Raw genomic sequence first — 15,555 nt, forward strand, 5'->3', positions numbered from 1 at the left:
GTGGGGTTTGATTATGTGGAAAGATAACTCGATTACGGTCATTTCGGTAGCCGTTTGGTGAATTATGGATCCAAATTGAGTTGTATGCGAAGCTTTGAAGTTGTGACTCGAATGCAGATTTTTTGCAGAATTTTGGGGGACATACCTTCACTAAAACGGTAATTAATCTCTCTTTGTAACTCCAAATTCAGTGGGGTTTGATTATGTGGAAAGATAACTCGATTACGGTCATTTCGGTATCCTTTTGGTAAATTATTGATCAAAATTGAGTTGTGTGCGAAGCTTTAAAGTTGTGACTCGAAAGCAGAATTTTAGGGGGGGCAAAAACCAACAAATTATAAAACAGGGGGGGTAAAAGTCCGCGTTTTAAAACAGGGGGGGTAAAATTCCGATTTAATCAAAACAGGGGGGGCAAAACTGCATTTAAGCCTAAATTCTTTTAGTTATAGTTACATACTCCATATTGTTAATTCGGTGGTTGAATTGGAACACCAAAAATGCATGCTTCCCTTTAATTGTCTATGGTGAATAGATGAATGAATTATATAAATTTTTTTTTTGTTACAGAATTTTATAATTTTTTATTGTGCCCGTCTATATTTTTTTCTCAAATAAATATTATAGTTGGTCTTCTTCATATAAAAATTTAAATTTAAAGTTTTGGACAAATTAAAAAATTTAGCATTTAGTGTTAATATTTATAATTCAAAATTGAATTAAGATTTTTTTTATGATATAATTAAGATTTTTTTTTTGTTAAGATTGATTTAAGGATTAAATGAAAGATAGGATTAACCCAGGACATCCCACTATATGTGTAGGAGTTCGGTTTCGAACCCAGGACACTTCACTTATTCACCTTTAAGGTGGATTTTCTAGCCAATAGGCTATTTGACAAAAAGAAAAAGAAAGGATTAAATCAAATTTGATTTATTCGAATTTAAAATCATGATTAAATTCAATTATTTGATTAAGTAAAGAAGAATAAACTGGCTAGTCAATTAGTACATCGATTGCCTTCACGTAAAGTAAGATTAAATTTGACATGTGAATCCTTCTTCACCAACTTTCTTATTCTACGAATTAAAGTTGAAAGTGTGTGTCATGTCGATCCTTTATTCATGTACTTTTAAGTTTTGTGAATGGTGATTTCTTCATTGGTTGTTACAAGATCTGTATAAGATTATTAGGAAAATTGACTGCAGTCTACGTGCTATCAACCAACTGTTGTGTTTGCGAGCAGCGGCAGAATGTGTCATCCGGAAACGAAGGGCTTCTATTCCGGCATCACAACAAGAGTTGGACACCATTTTGCACGAGTTATGCCGAGAGGGAGCCCGGTGGTACATGCAAGCACAGGGATTTCTGCCAAGCAAGTTCAGACCGAAGGACATGAAGCCGGTAATCAAGGCATGGACATCCTTTTTAGTTTCAACGTTGCACCGAAATGAACTGAATTGATGTGATTGTTTTCTTTTGTATGCCATGCACCATTAATCCCATCAGTGGTATGGATCCTTTCTAAGTTATTTCAGTCTATTTTCAGTATTCTGTTACTTTTTCTAGTTAATATGGTTCATTGATATAGTTAGTGGTAACAAGATGAGGATCAACTGTTTGTAGGATAACAGATAGAAAAATTGAATGGAAAAGTGAGTCACCAGAAGGGCTTCAAGAAAGGCATGCATCTTTTGCATTTCACAAGGTATGTTGTTGAGTGAAGAGTACACATCAAATTCATAAATGGTTTATATGTTTAACATGTCTCTTTACTCCCTTGTGCTGGAAGCATAAAAATGCCATGATTATTCATGAATCATAATAAAGTGCGGAAAATATATGCTGAAAATAAATATTGAAAGTACAATAAGCCCACTTGTCAATTATAGTATTACATCAATAAAGTATGATTGATATTACATGAAGTATGGTTGTTCCATTCAAATGGCTAGATTTGGAAGGAAACTTATCAAACAGTTCTGCACCAGCATTCAAACTCTACCGTGAAAGTCTCTAAAACCATTAACTAATCACGAGTGTGGAAACCTGAAATAAAAAAGAAACTCCTTATCTTTGCATATTGTAGTTAAGATGGCAGAGATTTAAACTAATTACATAACTTCTTAAGCTAATGGTATATCTTCTGGTTAAGCATCTAAGAGTATCAATCAAACTTACCAGCGAGATAAACATTTTTTATTGTGTTTAATTCTCTTGTGACATCAACTATATTCATTCTGTCTTTTGGTGATTCCACAGAACAAGCAAGTCCAATCCTAAAAAGTGAAATTAAGCAGTTCTCTACATTTGGAGTGAAATTTCCACTGTTTCCATCATCTATTGTTGCTGCTACATTTCTTGGTAGAAGATGTGGGTCCAAAATTTGTATAAGACTATTAGGAAATGAATTTTCAACAAACATGTGTAGATTTTGACCATCTTCAAACATTTCATCTGTCGGTCTTCTTCGAGTAAGCACTTCCAACATAAGCACCCCGAAGCTATACATGTCACCATATGTGGATATTTCAGAACCCATTCCATACTCTACAAGATAAAGCAAAAACAATAAATATTTGTAACTAGTAAAATATCAAATATAAACCAAAAGGTTGGAGAGTTCAACGAAACATTGAGTGATCTATGAGTCTACAAAATACCTGGAGGAGCATAGCCAACAGTTCCTTTAATTCCAAGTGTACTAGTTTCCTGGTGAGAGGTTTCGTCAATTACTGAGACAAGTCTTGCTATGCCGAAATCACTCACACGAGCAACCATATCATCGTCAAGAAGAACATTGCTTGGCTTTAGATCACAATGAATGACCAATTGCTCACATTCACGATGAAGGTAATGTAATACGGAAGCAATGTCAACAATGATATTCAATCTTTGATTTAGGTCCAATATTCTTTGATTGCCTGCATTCACTATCCCTGGATGTAGCCATTGTTCTAAGCTTCCATTGCTCATGTATTCAAACACTAATGCCTTAAATTCTTGACCTTTGTAATCTGTACTTGAGCAACATGTCAAAATTTTAACCAAATTTCGATGTCTCATATTTTTAAGCACATTACATTCTGCAATGAAACTCTTATGAGCTCCTTTCTTTTGAAGGTTCAGGACCTTTATGGCGACAATTTTATCTTCTGATGCAAGATTTCCTTTGTACACAGAACCAAAACCTCCTAATCCAACCAAGTTGCTAGCAGAAAACCCATCAGTTCCATTGTGAAGGTCTTGGTATGAAACCTTGGCGAGCGGGTCAGTTGTTAGTGAATCAGAATACTGTTTCTGGTTTCTTTTCCACATGCAACAAACAGTTAGGAAAATTGTCATCGTGAGAAGAATAGATACCACACTAACAATCACTACTATCAATTTGATTTTATGTTGTTTTGCATGTTTCAGACCTTTAACAGGGCATGGCTGTAGATGAAGCTCTGAAATGCCTCCACAAAGCTTATTGTTTCCGGTCACAGCTAACCTGCTTACATTTCCAAAGACACCTTCTATTGGTACCTCACCTTCCAACATGTTGAAAGAAACATTCAGGTATTCTAAAAAGGTTATATTCTGTATAACATTAGGAATTGGTCCAGACAAGCGATTTCTTGACATGTCTAAATATCAAAGACCTTTTAGTGAATCCAATGAGGATGGTATGGTTCCGTTGAAAGAGTTTCCTTGCAAAACGAGGTATTCTAAGGCTATGCATTCACCAATGGTTCTAGGAATGTCACCGGATAGATGATTCTCCGAGACATCTAGACCGTTGATACTTATTAGCTTACCCACTTCTCTTGGTAAGCTACCACTCAATGAGTTTTTTGACAAATTCAATAATAATGAAGAAAGACCGAAAATCTCTAAGGGTATGGTTCCTCTAAGATTGTTTTGTGAAAGGTCTAGGTATTGTAACTTTTTGCAATTCCCTATACTTGGAGGAATGTTCCCTTCTAACATATTATCTCTTATATCCAAATAATATAATTGACTAAGGTTTCCTATGATGGGTGGTACCTCTCCAGACAACTTATTTCCATTCAAGTTTAAGTTTTGCATTTTGTCTAATTTCCCAAAAGTAGTAGGAATAACCCCTTCAAAATAGTTATTGTCTAGGGTCAAGAGAATTAAGCCAATTAGATTTCCTAATTCTGCGGGAATTTTTCCTGAAATCTGATTATCCCCAAGAAATAGTTTTCTAAGTTGAGTGGGTAAATTTCCTACGAAATTTGGCAAATTACCTCCAAAATTATTATAGGATATTGAAATCATTTGTAGTTTACTACAGTTTGTCAAGGATTTTAAAAACTCTAAATCTTTAGTTGAATTGTCACCTAAATTGTTTAATTGTAGATTTAGCAGTTGAAGGTCATGTAACTTTCCTAGACTTGGAACTTGTCCAACCAAATGATTTTGAGCTAATTCTAGATTTTGTAGGGCAGAAGCATTTGCAATGGAAATAGGGATTGTACCTGAGAATCGATTTCCTCCAATTGTGAATTTTTTTAGATTGAAGAGGCTGTTGAACATATTGGGTGGAAGAGATCCATTAAAATCATTGATTCCAGCTGAGATGATAGTAAGTGATGACATATTATAAAGGCAAGAAGGAAATGTACCATATAGTCTGTTCTCAACCACTTCTATCATTACTAAGTTTTTGAGGTTGCAAATTTCTTGTGGAATATCTCCCTCTAAGTGTTTGAACCAATTACAAGACCAATTAGGGATGAAAGATTCCCTATAACCGGTGGAATTCTTCCTGTTAATTTGTTATTTGAAATCCACAATATCCGAAGCTTATGAAGAGAGCTGATTCCAATTGGTATTTTACCAATCAAATGATTTTTAGTTAAGTATAAGACCTCAAGATCAGAGCAACTTGACAAGTTTGTAGGAATCTCTCCTGTCATTGAGTTATTATTAATTAAGAGTGTCTGCAATCGAAACAACTGACCGAGTTCTTGTGGGATGTTTCCAGAGAAACTATTGTTTGCAAGGTTGAGGTGTCTCAAAAATGAGAGATTTCCAACATGAGGAGATATGAATCCATGCAAATTATATCCATCTAAGTTTAACTGTGTAACTCTTTGATGCTTGTGACCACATGTAATTCCATGCCAGTTACAGTAGTGAGTTGAACCGTTCCAAGAGACCAAGATTCCACTTGGGTCATTAGATATTGCATCTTTGAATTTGAGCAACGCCGAGTTATCCGTCTCGTTTCCTAAGGCTAAGGTAGAGGTTGTGTTTTGGATGAAGTTGAGAGTAAAGAGAAGAGATAAACAAAATGAAAATGTTGGAAACATGACAGGAAAAGGTTGGTTTTTAGGAAAAATGGATTATTTTAGATTGTAGAATTTGATAGTTTAATCAATGACTATAGTTTAACTGACTATACTTCTGGCATTTTAAATTGTTAGTTTTTGATAATTGAGTGGGGAACACAAAAAGATTCTGTTATGCATTTTAAACACAAAAGATTCTTAATTAGGATATAGGCCAAACTTTTTTGAAAAGGAGATGTGCATTCATGGAATTTGGACATAGTTTCACTAGTAGAAAAATGACTTTTGGTTAAGAGATTCCACTACTGGTATGTGAATAACAGTAGTTAAAACCATTTGAACAAAGGATTTCACTACGGATATTTTAATACCGGTAGTGAAAAGTTCATAGACTAGGGATTTCACTACTGGTTTGCTTAAATCAGTAGTGAAAAGTAGACACGGTGGCAATGTTGTAATTACATTAAAATTTGTTTTAATTGGATTTCACTACGGATTTGGTATTCACCGGTAGTGGAATCCCTATTAGTGTTCATTAATTAATTAATTTGTACATTCCTCATTCTTCATTATCGTTCCCAAAATTTCTTCCCTTACGTACGCGAACGCGAGAACACACCGGAACGCCCTAATTTCTTCATTCTCATTCTTCATCGTTCCCAAATTTCTTCCCAATTTCTTCCCAAATCGCCATCATCCCTAATTTCTTCCCAATTTTCATTCCCAAATCGCCAAATCCCTAAAAATCCCAAAGCGCCATCGTCCCAATTTCTTCAATCATTCTCCAAACCCTAGACGGCGACCCCTTTATCATTCTCCAAATTTGCTTCAATCTGCGGTAACAAGCTTCAATCTGTGGTAACAATCCCTTTTTCTCTCTATTCTTCATTTTTTTATAACCTAAATTCAATTCATATTTTAAATTTTTATCTTCAATTTGTGTGTTGTTCTGCTTCTTCTGCTGTGCCATGCGTTTTTTGGTGTGTTTGAGGGTAATCCTCTTGTTGGGAGGAATGGGTATTGATTTTGCTTATTGGTTAAAGAGTGTTGTTACAATCCGTATATGAAAGTTATTGAAGTTCTTTCTGGTTAGATTCTACATGGAATATATTCTGCTGAAGAAAGTTGTGATTATAATTCTTGGAAGCTTGGTTAGGAAGAGTATATACTAAATTCTCTACTTATATGACTATTGACAGAAGAATATATTACTATATGAATAGAAGCTGTCATGTTTTAGAAATATTTTTTATTGTGTTTAGTGTGGACACATATTGAGTTTGAGCATTTCAATGTATGGTTTAGTACTTTTATGTTAGACAAATTTATCTTGGAAATGAGAAACTTAATTAATGTAAGATTTACATATGCTTATCTGATTTTGTGTTTTTGGTTCCCTGCAGCTCATCTCAGTTGCTGGAATCACTTCCACTTCCAAATGTGAGAATCTTTATTTATATCTTCAATCAGTTTGAATATGTCTTAAATACTTCACTAGGCTAATATTATCATTCCATAACTATAATATTCTGATAACTCCTGAGTTCTATAATATGATTTTCTTATGATATGTTACAGATAAAATGGATTTGTCCTACTGCTCCTACTGCTCCTAATATGCGCACTGTGTTTGTGTGTTTTTTGCTGCAGTGATTGGTTTGGAGTTTTGGTTTTGGTTCGGATTCTAGTTTGCAATTTTACAGGGTCTAGCCTTGTTTGTTAGTAGCTAGCCTTTTGGTTGGTTTCACGCTTTCTGGTTTTGGTTTCAGACTAGGCTTTTGGTTTAAGGAAGAGAGTATTGATTCATCAAAATTTGTACACCTTATTATTAATTCATATATAACTTTCGGTTGAATTACTTGTTCACTTTGATTGGGTTTCATCAACTAGAAAGGGTAAATTTTATTCACATTAGTAAGGTTTGTTTATTATGCTAAGCTTTTTTGTTTGTGATTTATGTCTTTGATTAGGTATGCAGTGAAAGAAAGTAGCATTTCTCATTCTAAGTATAGTTCCATGGAAAGGTAAATAATCTTGAACTCGAATATATACAAAGAGGTGAATTCAAGAAATTTACACCATTGATGTGTCAATTAAAAATATGAAGTTCGATCTAGTAATAATGATATGCCATAGTAAGATTGGTTATGAAATTTCAGTGTTTTGTTTTACTATATGCTTTTTGTTGGGATCAATTCCAGTGAACACTAAAGGTATGTATGTTCAAAATTTTGATGGCTATATTATATTGCTAACTGCTTCATTCTTTTTGTATAATTTTGATAGGAATTAAGGACTAATTTGGGGAAATGAGATAAAGTAGTAGAACTCACTTTGATTTCACATATGACTCTTTGTCAACATATCTATTCAAATTTGTGGCCAGGTATTGTGATTCCTTTGTGTATAGAGAATAGAATAGTCTCCTTGATATATTATTTATTGGCTTAATTTTAGCAAGTTTAACTTAAGAAGTTTTATGATTGTCAATTTATTTAGTTATGAAGGGTCATTCAAGGTTTGTTTGTGCAACCTGGAGATACTTGAGGCAGCCAGCCAATAAGAAGCGGCGCCTGCCTACGTTCACTTGGTTTACCACAAGCACCTTCACCACCTACACAGGTGACAGACAACGCCACCTATATATACTTGTGTATTTTTTTATGCAATAGCTTCATCAGCAAACAATAGCTATGTTAAACTATGACTATTGCAATGTGCATTTTACTTGGTGTAAACTAGTTTAATATCATTCTTTAGTTTTGCTTCTTTGTTTCAATAAGATTAGAAAATAGAACTTGTTATGGTCTCTTCTCTTCTGCCCTTAATTTATGGTATATAACTAGCAGCTGCCACTACACTACTATCTCATCTTGCATCAGTGTTGCTAAATACTATTGTTACTTAGTTCATTGTATAGTTTGGTTATAAAAATTGTTGTTTAGAATTGAAAATTGCATCGGTGTTTGCTTACTACTGTTGTTTAGAATTGAAGTTTGAAATGGTCTTGTGATGACAGTTAGTAGTAGTTAGTTAATATAATTCTAAGTATTTAGTTTCATGAGTTAAAAAAATTCTAAACTATTGCTAGTTAGTATGCTTAAATGTCTTAGAGTTGTCAAATGAATGCTCTTGCAACAAAGTGTTACAGGCTTATTGGAAATACAGAACAAACTAGTCTTATTGAAGTTGTTCATTGTGTAACAAGACTATTCATTTGGTCACTTAAATAATAGTTCATATTAAGCATATTAAGTGTACCAGAGATTCATATATTCAGATGAGATATATCAGAGTATCACTATCAGAGTAAATTATGCACTATCTAATAACAATATTTGTTGCATGTCAAACAGTTATCAGCGGAGCACCACTGCTATCTCTGTTGGTAAGTTCTATCATGAGTTTTATTCATTTGTTTGTATTTATATTTTGAGTAGTAAGTTCTCATATTAGTGTAAACCTTGTGTCCAGTTTTTGAAAGGGAGGCAATTCTCATGTGATGGAGCCTGCTGCTGCTTTTCTTTCTCAGCAATGGCTAAGTGGTGTATAATTGTCGCTGGTATCTTAACTGCTTAGTAATATTAATGTTGTATCCTTAGCTATTGCTTAGTGAGTTCCATTGTATTGGTGCATTTTTTTCTGAACTGGTATCCTGTATCATTTAGAGCTTGCTGAACATCTTGTACACAAGACTTTTTGCTTTTAATGCCAATTTGCCTTTTCCAAAAAAAAATTGAGTATTGGAGTAGGTATTTGCATAATTGTTTTGGAAGTTTCATTTGCATTGGATTAGGTTTGGTCACCTAGGTATGCAAAAAACGAAAAAAAAAAAAATCAAACATACCACTACTGATATGTGTAAATACCCGTAGTGGAATCTCATACATACCACTACGGGTATTTGTAAATACCCGTAGTGGAATCCCCAATTCTTAAAAAAAAAAAACTGGAAACCATACATACCACTACGGATATTGTAAATACACGTAGTGGAATCTAATACATACCACTACGGGTATTTGTAAAAACCGACGTGGAATCCCCATAATTTTAAATAATAACTACAGTGGAAACCATACATACCACTACGGTTATAAAAAGACCCGACGTGGAAAGTGTATACTTACAACGTCGGCTGTGGAAAGTCTGTAATACCAGTAGTTGTATCTCCTTTCCGCACTAGTGTTTGTATTTGCTCTCAACTTGTTACTTTTTCTTTTTGGCTTTTTTTGCTCTATAGTCACGTGATGGGCAAAGAAAGATGTACCATTTGCTTTATTTTGTCTTCATATCTCATGTGGATCGGTAGCATTGATTTATTAGTACTTCTTCTATCTTAGTATAATTAATAATTGTCGAAAAACTTGCCTCAAAATGATTGTGATTTTCCGTTTTCAAAATGTTATGAAACATGGCATCTATGGAAAAGTAGAGAAAAAACTAGAAAACTATGTATTGATAGTAATGAGTAGAATTACAATAATGTGAAAGTTAGATACAAATGACTATAGCAAAGCCTATTTATATGCCAACTAACTAGACTGACCGACTAACTATATCTCAATACAAAATGAGTAATAAGATAAGATATTTGGGCCCCAAAACATTATGTTATTGTTAACCACTTGGCCCAACTCATTATTTCCCGCCAAAAAAATGTAACACCTATTTCCAAAACCTACAATCTCATTTTCAATTGTAAAAAAACCCCGGCACACATACTATTGACAAATTCACATTTCAACCTTCACCTGAATCTCATATACTCGATAATGAAAGACATTGCAGAGGTAGTTGAAGATTCTCAAATGGAAATAGATCAACGGAAGGAGGAGGAAGAAGATCATTTTCTCAATTTCGATGATGATTTTATTAGTCGTTGTCAATTTTAACATGCATAATAATGAAAACTCCAATTCCAAATCCACTAATTCAATTTCCATGGACCAGAGATTTTAACATGGCTTTTCATGTGTAGCTTGTGCTGTAAGCATGAGGAATCTACCATCATTTGTTTTTTATTGTAGTTTTGCACGTCATTGTTGTTGAATTTGCCTTTGAATTGGATGTTGAAAAGCATGAAAACAATGATGCAGAAAACAGGAAAATGGTGGAGCTGCTGGCATTTGCGCACCATGCGCAGGAATGGGCGCATCATGCGCCAGTTGCAGCAGGTTTGGGGGCAGCTTCTGCCTTATGCGCCTCATGCACCAGAAAGTTGTGCCCCATGCGCCAGTTGCAGTATATATGCTGCAGTGTTTTTTCTGCAGCCATCAGGAATAGAGAAAAAGTGATTTTTAGGGTGTTTGAGCCAATTTTGTGTCTAGAGAGCTAGGTTTTGTCTTTTGGGTCACTCAAAGGGTTTGGGGAATCATTGTAAAGCCTTAGAAACATTTATCTCTTGGCGAACGGATACCTATACCACATTATCTCTTCGTTGTGGCGAACAGATACCTATACCACAATATCTCTTCATTGTGGTGAACGAATACCTATACCACATTATCTCTTCGTTGTGGCGAACGATAACTTTGTATTCCCAATAATGCATCAAAAATATAGTTTTAAAACAATTTGCATAACTAAAATCAATTTTCTTTCTCTTTTCTATTTGGTTCCAATTTGTGATTTAACACTATCTTATCTTTTAAATACAAAATTTAAGGAACTAATGCTTGTCTATAAGCATTATTCTAGTTATCTAATTACTCTTCAACTATGACTAATAATTTAGTCACATTTCATATAGTCCAACAATTGCAACGGGAAATTAGAATATTAGATTAACACTTACAATGCCCTTACAAGCCTAAAACCCACAAAATCTAACGACTGTAAAAACAGATGGCCTAGACATTCTGCCCAGCATTATTCCTAATCAATTCCAGTAAAGCTCAACAGGTTATTCTATGACATTCTACCATTTTAATTTAACTTATACTAAAATTTGAGTATTTTAACTACACATGCTGCAATTCACAGACTTCATTTACATTCTAACTACACAATTGTTTATACCATGTTTATTTATTTTTTAATTTTTGAGAAAGATACACTATGATATGTTTTTGACAAATAGGCTATCTTGCTTCAAAAAACACATTAAAAAACACAATTGGGCTACACATAGTAAAAGGCCCAAGATGGTTTCTTCCTAGGTTCATTCTTCATCAGTGTTTCTTTTTCTCTTGGGTGCTTGGGTGGGTGCAAAAGTAAAATTTCAGGGGGTTCAATAAACAAAATATACAAAATTATCTGTACAAATTTTCAAGTTCAGGGGGTTCAGTTGAACCCCCTCAGCACAACGTGGCTATGCCCCTGATTCCAACAATTCCAACCTTATAATGTGAACATCATTTTTTTTATCTCATTCCTACAATTGCACATGTCACGGGGTCACGCCCCCTCATGAAAATATTCAAAAAAACACACTCTAGAATTTTGATTCCTCGATCTATTTTAAAAAAAATTCTAACATTTGGCTCCCCTCCTCATTTAGCATTCAATTTTGATGATGTGGCACATGATATATGTTTATGTGGCTGACAACTCATATGATATATGTTTATTTTACAATATCCAATATGTAGTATCTTATGTGGTTCGGTTTTAATTTTGGTTAATCTGGCCCATGTACACCGCTGAATATATGTATTTCAATTTTAAAAAATACAACACTATTGAAATAGTACACATTTTTAATAAATTTTTTATTTATAACCTAATTCAAACATAATATGAACATGTCAACGAATATATGAACTTTAACATGATTACTAGTAATTTTGTTTATAATTTTCATAAGTCACCATTAAAATCTTTTAATTTTATTTTGAATTTTAGTAAAATGATATAGTATTTTTTTAATTGATTTATTCTTAGGAGGGTGTATTGGATTGAGATTTTATGAGACAATTTTGGCAAAAAAAGTCTTGATGATTTTATGAGATTTTGTTGGACTATATTGATTTTGTGAGATTTTAAAGACTTTTTTACAAAGACTTTTTTACAATCAAGATTTTTAACACATGATTTGAATGAATTTTGAGAGATTTTTTCAAAAGACTTTTTTACAATCAAGATTTCATAACACTTTATATATTAGGAAACTGTAATGAATAAAGTGGTGAATAAGAAAGATAACAACAAACTAGTAATAAAAGGAAACTAACTTTCTCCAAATTCTTCTCTGCTTTATTTCATATGCCAATTGATACATATATAGTGTGATTACCAACGCAATACACCAAGTTCGTTCCACAATTTCAGGCATTTCTTACATCACCTATTCTAACAGAATAAGCTGACTCACTAGTAGAGAACCTTCTAGGCTATTAATTACTTTCTACCCCCCTTCTTGAGTGTTGGAATCACAAAGTCATCCAAGTGTTTGGGCCTAACAATCTTCCTCTTGACTTTAGGCTGATGGCCCAACACTTCTTCCTCATTCTCTTGAGCCCAATTCTCTTGTATTTCTTCATCTAGGCCCATGTCATTTTGATTCATGACATCCCTCTGCTCATCAAGACTGACCATGTCCTCATGGTCAAATGTTGGATATGAATTTTTCAGGTCTTGATAGTTCTCCCAAGTTGCATCTTCTGGAAAAAGTCCCTCCCATTGAACAAGTGCTTCCTGCTGGCCATTTTCCTCATTGGTCCTCCAATCAAGTATAGCAATGGGAGTGATGCAAGGCTGATTATCTACGGTTTCTGGTGGTAATGCTAACGGAACCACCGTGTTGTCAAAGCAAGGTTTCAGCTGTGAGACGTGAAACACTGGATGGATCCTACTAGTGTCGGGTAACTCCAGCTCAAAGGCTACCTCCCCGATAGCACGCACTAGTTTAAAAGGACCATAAAAGCGTTTTGAAAGTTTGTGAAACCTGCGCCCCAAAACCGAATTCTGGCGATAAGGCCTAAGCTTAACAAATACCCAGTCTCCAACTTTGAATTGATGAGGAATTCGCTTCAAATCTGCATACTCCTTCATGGTATTTTGGGCTTTCAACAGCTTGTTCTTCAATACTTCAATTACTATGTCGCGTTCTGTCAGCGTTGCATCCACAGCTTGCAACTTAGATGAACCTGGAACGTAATCAGCAAGGGTAGGTGGTGGTCTACCATACACTACTTCATAAGGTGAAATTCCTGTAGAAGTATGTATCGCTGTGTTGTAGTGCCATTCTGCCCAGTGTAAGTAATGACCCCATTGCTTTGGTTTGTCATGAATAAAGCATCTGAGATATTGCTGCAACACCTTATTGACATTCTCCGTTTGTCCATCACTTTGAGGATGGTAAGCAGTAGACATACGAAGCTTTGTACCACTTAAGCGGAACAACTCTTGCCAAAAGTGACTCAGAAAAATAGGATCCCGGTCCGAGACAATGCTCCTAGGCATGCCATGTAGCTTGCACACCATTTTTGCAAACAGATCAGCTACTTTAGCTGCAGTGAAATGGGTTGGTAAAAGGCCAAAATGAGCAGCTTTCGACAATCTGTCTACTACCACCAAGACCACTGTGTGTGTTTGGAAAGAAGGGAGCCCTACCACGAAATCAAGGGATATATCCTCCCACACTTTGTCTGGTATTGGTAATGGTTGCAGCAACCCATAGGGTGAATGTGTAGGTGGCTTAGTTTGTTGACAAATAGCACAAGACTTGACAAACTGTGTAACATCATTACGCATTCCATGCCAAAACACATTTTCTTGTAGACGTCCAAAGGTGCGATGGATTCCACTATGTCCCCCTATGGTAGAAGAGTGAAATTCTTCCAATAGTGTAACTTTGAGAGGAGAATTAGATGGAATAAACAGTTTCCCTTTGAAGAACAACAAGTCATCTAAAATCTCAAAGCCCATGTGTGCATCCGGATTTTCCTTCACATTGGTCAAGAGCTGCTGAAATTCATCATCTTGGACCAATTGTTCTTTGAGTGTGTGCAGAAAATCCAAATGTGGTACTGTTATAGCTAAACAGTGGACACGTGAAAGAGCGTCTGCAACGCGATTTTGAGGACCAGGTTTGTACATGATTTCATAAGAATAGCCCAACAATTTAGCAAGATAAAACTGCTGCTCTGGTGTTTGGATCACTTGTGTCATTAGTTCCCTCAAACTTCTTTGATCCGTGTATATAATAAAAGTATTGCCCAGCAAGTAAGTGCGCCATTTCTTCACAGCTGTAGTAATAGCACACAACTCTCTGACATAAGTAGAAGCCACCAACATTCTTGGGCAGAATTGTTTACTAAAATAGCATATGGGGTGACCTTTTTGGATCAACACCGCACCCATTCCCATGCCGGATGCATCAGTCTCTAAGATAAATTGGTCCTCAAAGTTGGGAAGGCTTAAAACAGGAGCTTCAGACATTGCCCTTTTAAGCATATCAAATGCTTGTTGAGCGGCATCGGTCCATATAAAAGCATCACGTTTTAAAAGAGCAGTAAGAGGGGCAGCAATGGAAGCATACTTGCAGATAAACTTGCGATAAAATCCTGTGAGACCTAGAAACCCACGGAGTTGCTTCACGTTGGATGGAACTGGCCAGCTAACCATGGCTTCAATTTTGGTAGGATCTGGACCTACACCTTCAGCCGAGACTATGTGACCCAAATAATCAATAGATGATTGAGCGAATGAACACTTGGATTGTTTTAAGCAAAAGTCATGAGTAAGCAAGCATTGGAACACAACCTTTAAGTGTTCTAAATGACTATCCAAGGTAGGGCTGTAAACGAGGATATCGTCAAAGAAGACGATCACAAAACGACGCAAATATGGCTCAAATATCAAATTCATAGTAGACTGAAAAGTAGAGGGAGCGTTGCATAAGCCGAACGGCATTACCAGAAACTCATAGTGCCCGTGGTGTGTGCGAAAAGCAGTCTTGTGAATATCCTCTTGTGCCATTCGAATCTGATGGTACCCCGAGCGTAAGTCAAGCTTCGAAAACCACTGCGTACCATACAATTCATCAAGAAGCTCATCAATTGCAGGAATAGGGAATCGGTCCTTACTAGTAAGAGTATTCAAAGCACGATAATCCACACAGAAGCGCCAGGTACCGTCCTTCTTGCGCACCAACAACACAGGGGAAGAGAAGGCACTAGAACTAGGTTGTATGAGACCATTAGCAAGCATGTCCTTGATCTGGGATTCAATTTCACGCTTCTGGAAATGAGGGTAACGATACGGACGAACATTGATAGGGTTTGTATTGGGGAGAAGAGGTATTTTGTGGTCT

At 35.4% G+C, this 15,555-nt stretch overlaps 1 long non-coding RNA gene and 1 pseudogene across 2 annotated transcripts; one reads left to right on the forward strand and one right to left on the reverse strand.

Annotated features, from left to right (window-relative positions):
- Positions 1 to 1,836: 1,836 nt before the first annotated feature.
- On the reverse strand, positions 1,837 to 5,437 carry LOC123907526 (annotated as a pseudogene).
- Positions 5,438 to 5,842: 405 nt separating this feature from the next.
- On the forward strand, positions 5,843 to 9,193 carry LOC123907528. Of its 2 annotated transcripts, XR_006809263.1 has the most exons (7): positions 5,844 to 6,155; positions 6,701 to 6,737; positions 6,876 to 7,321; positions 7,584 to 7,683; positions 7,797 to 7,919; positions 8,654 to 8,685; positions 8,772 to 9,190. It is a non-coding gene; the product is annotated as an uncharacterized LOC123907528 (long non-coding RNA). The 2 variants fall into 2 exon arrangements; XR_006809262.1 differs by having other exon boundaries at positions 5,843 to 6,155; positions 6,876 to 7,683; positions 8,772 to 9,193.
- Positions 9,194 to 15,555: the final 6,362 nt, after the last annotated feature.

The sequence above is a fragment of the Trifolium pratense genome, linkage group LG2 (genome assembly GCF_020283565.1).
Source record: "Trifolium pratense cultivar HEN17-A07 linkage group LG2, ARS_RC_1.1, whole genome shotgun sequence".
Taxonomy (NCBI): Eukaryota; Viridiplantae; Streptophyta; class Magnoliopsida; order Fabales; family Fabaceae; genus Trifolium; species Trifolium pratense.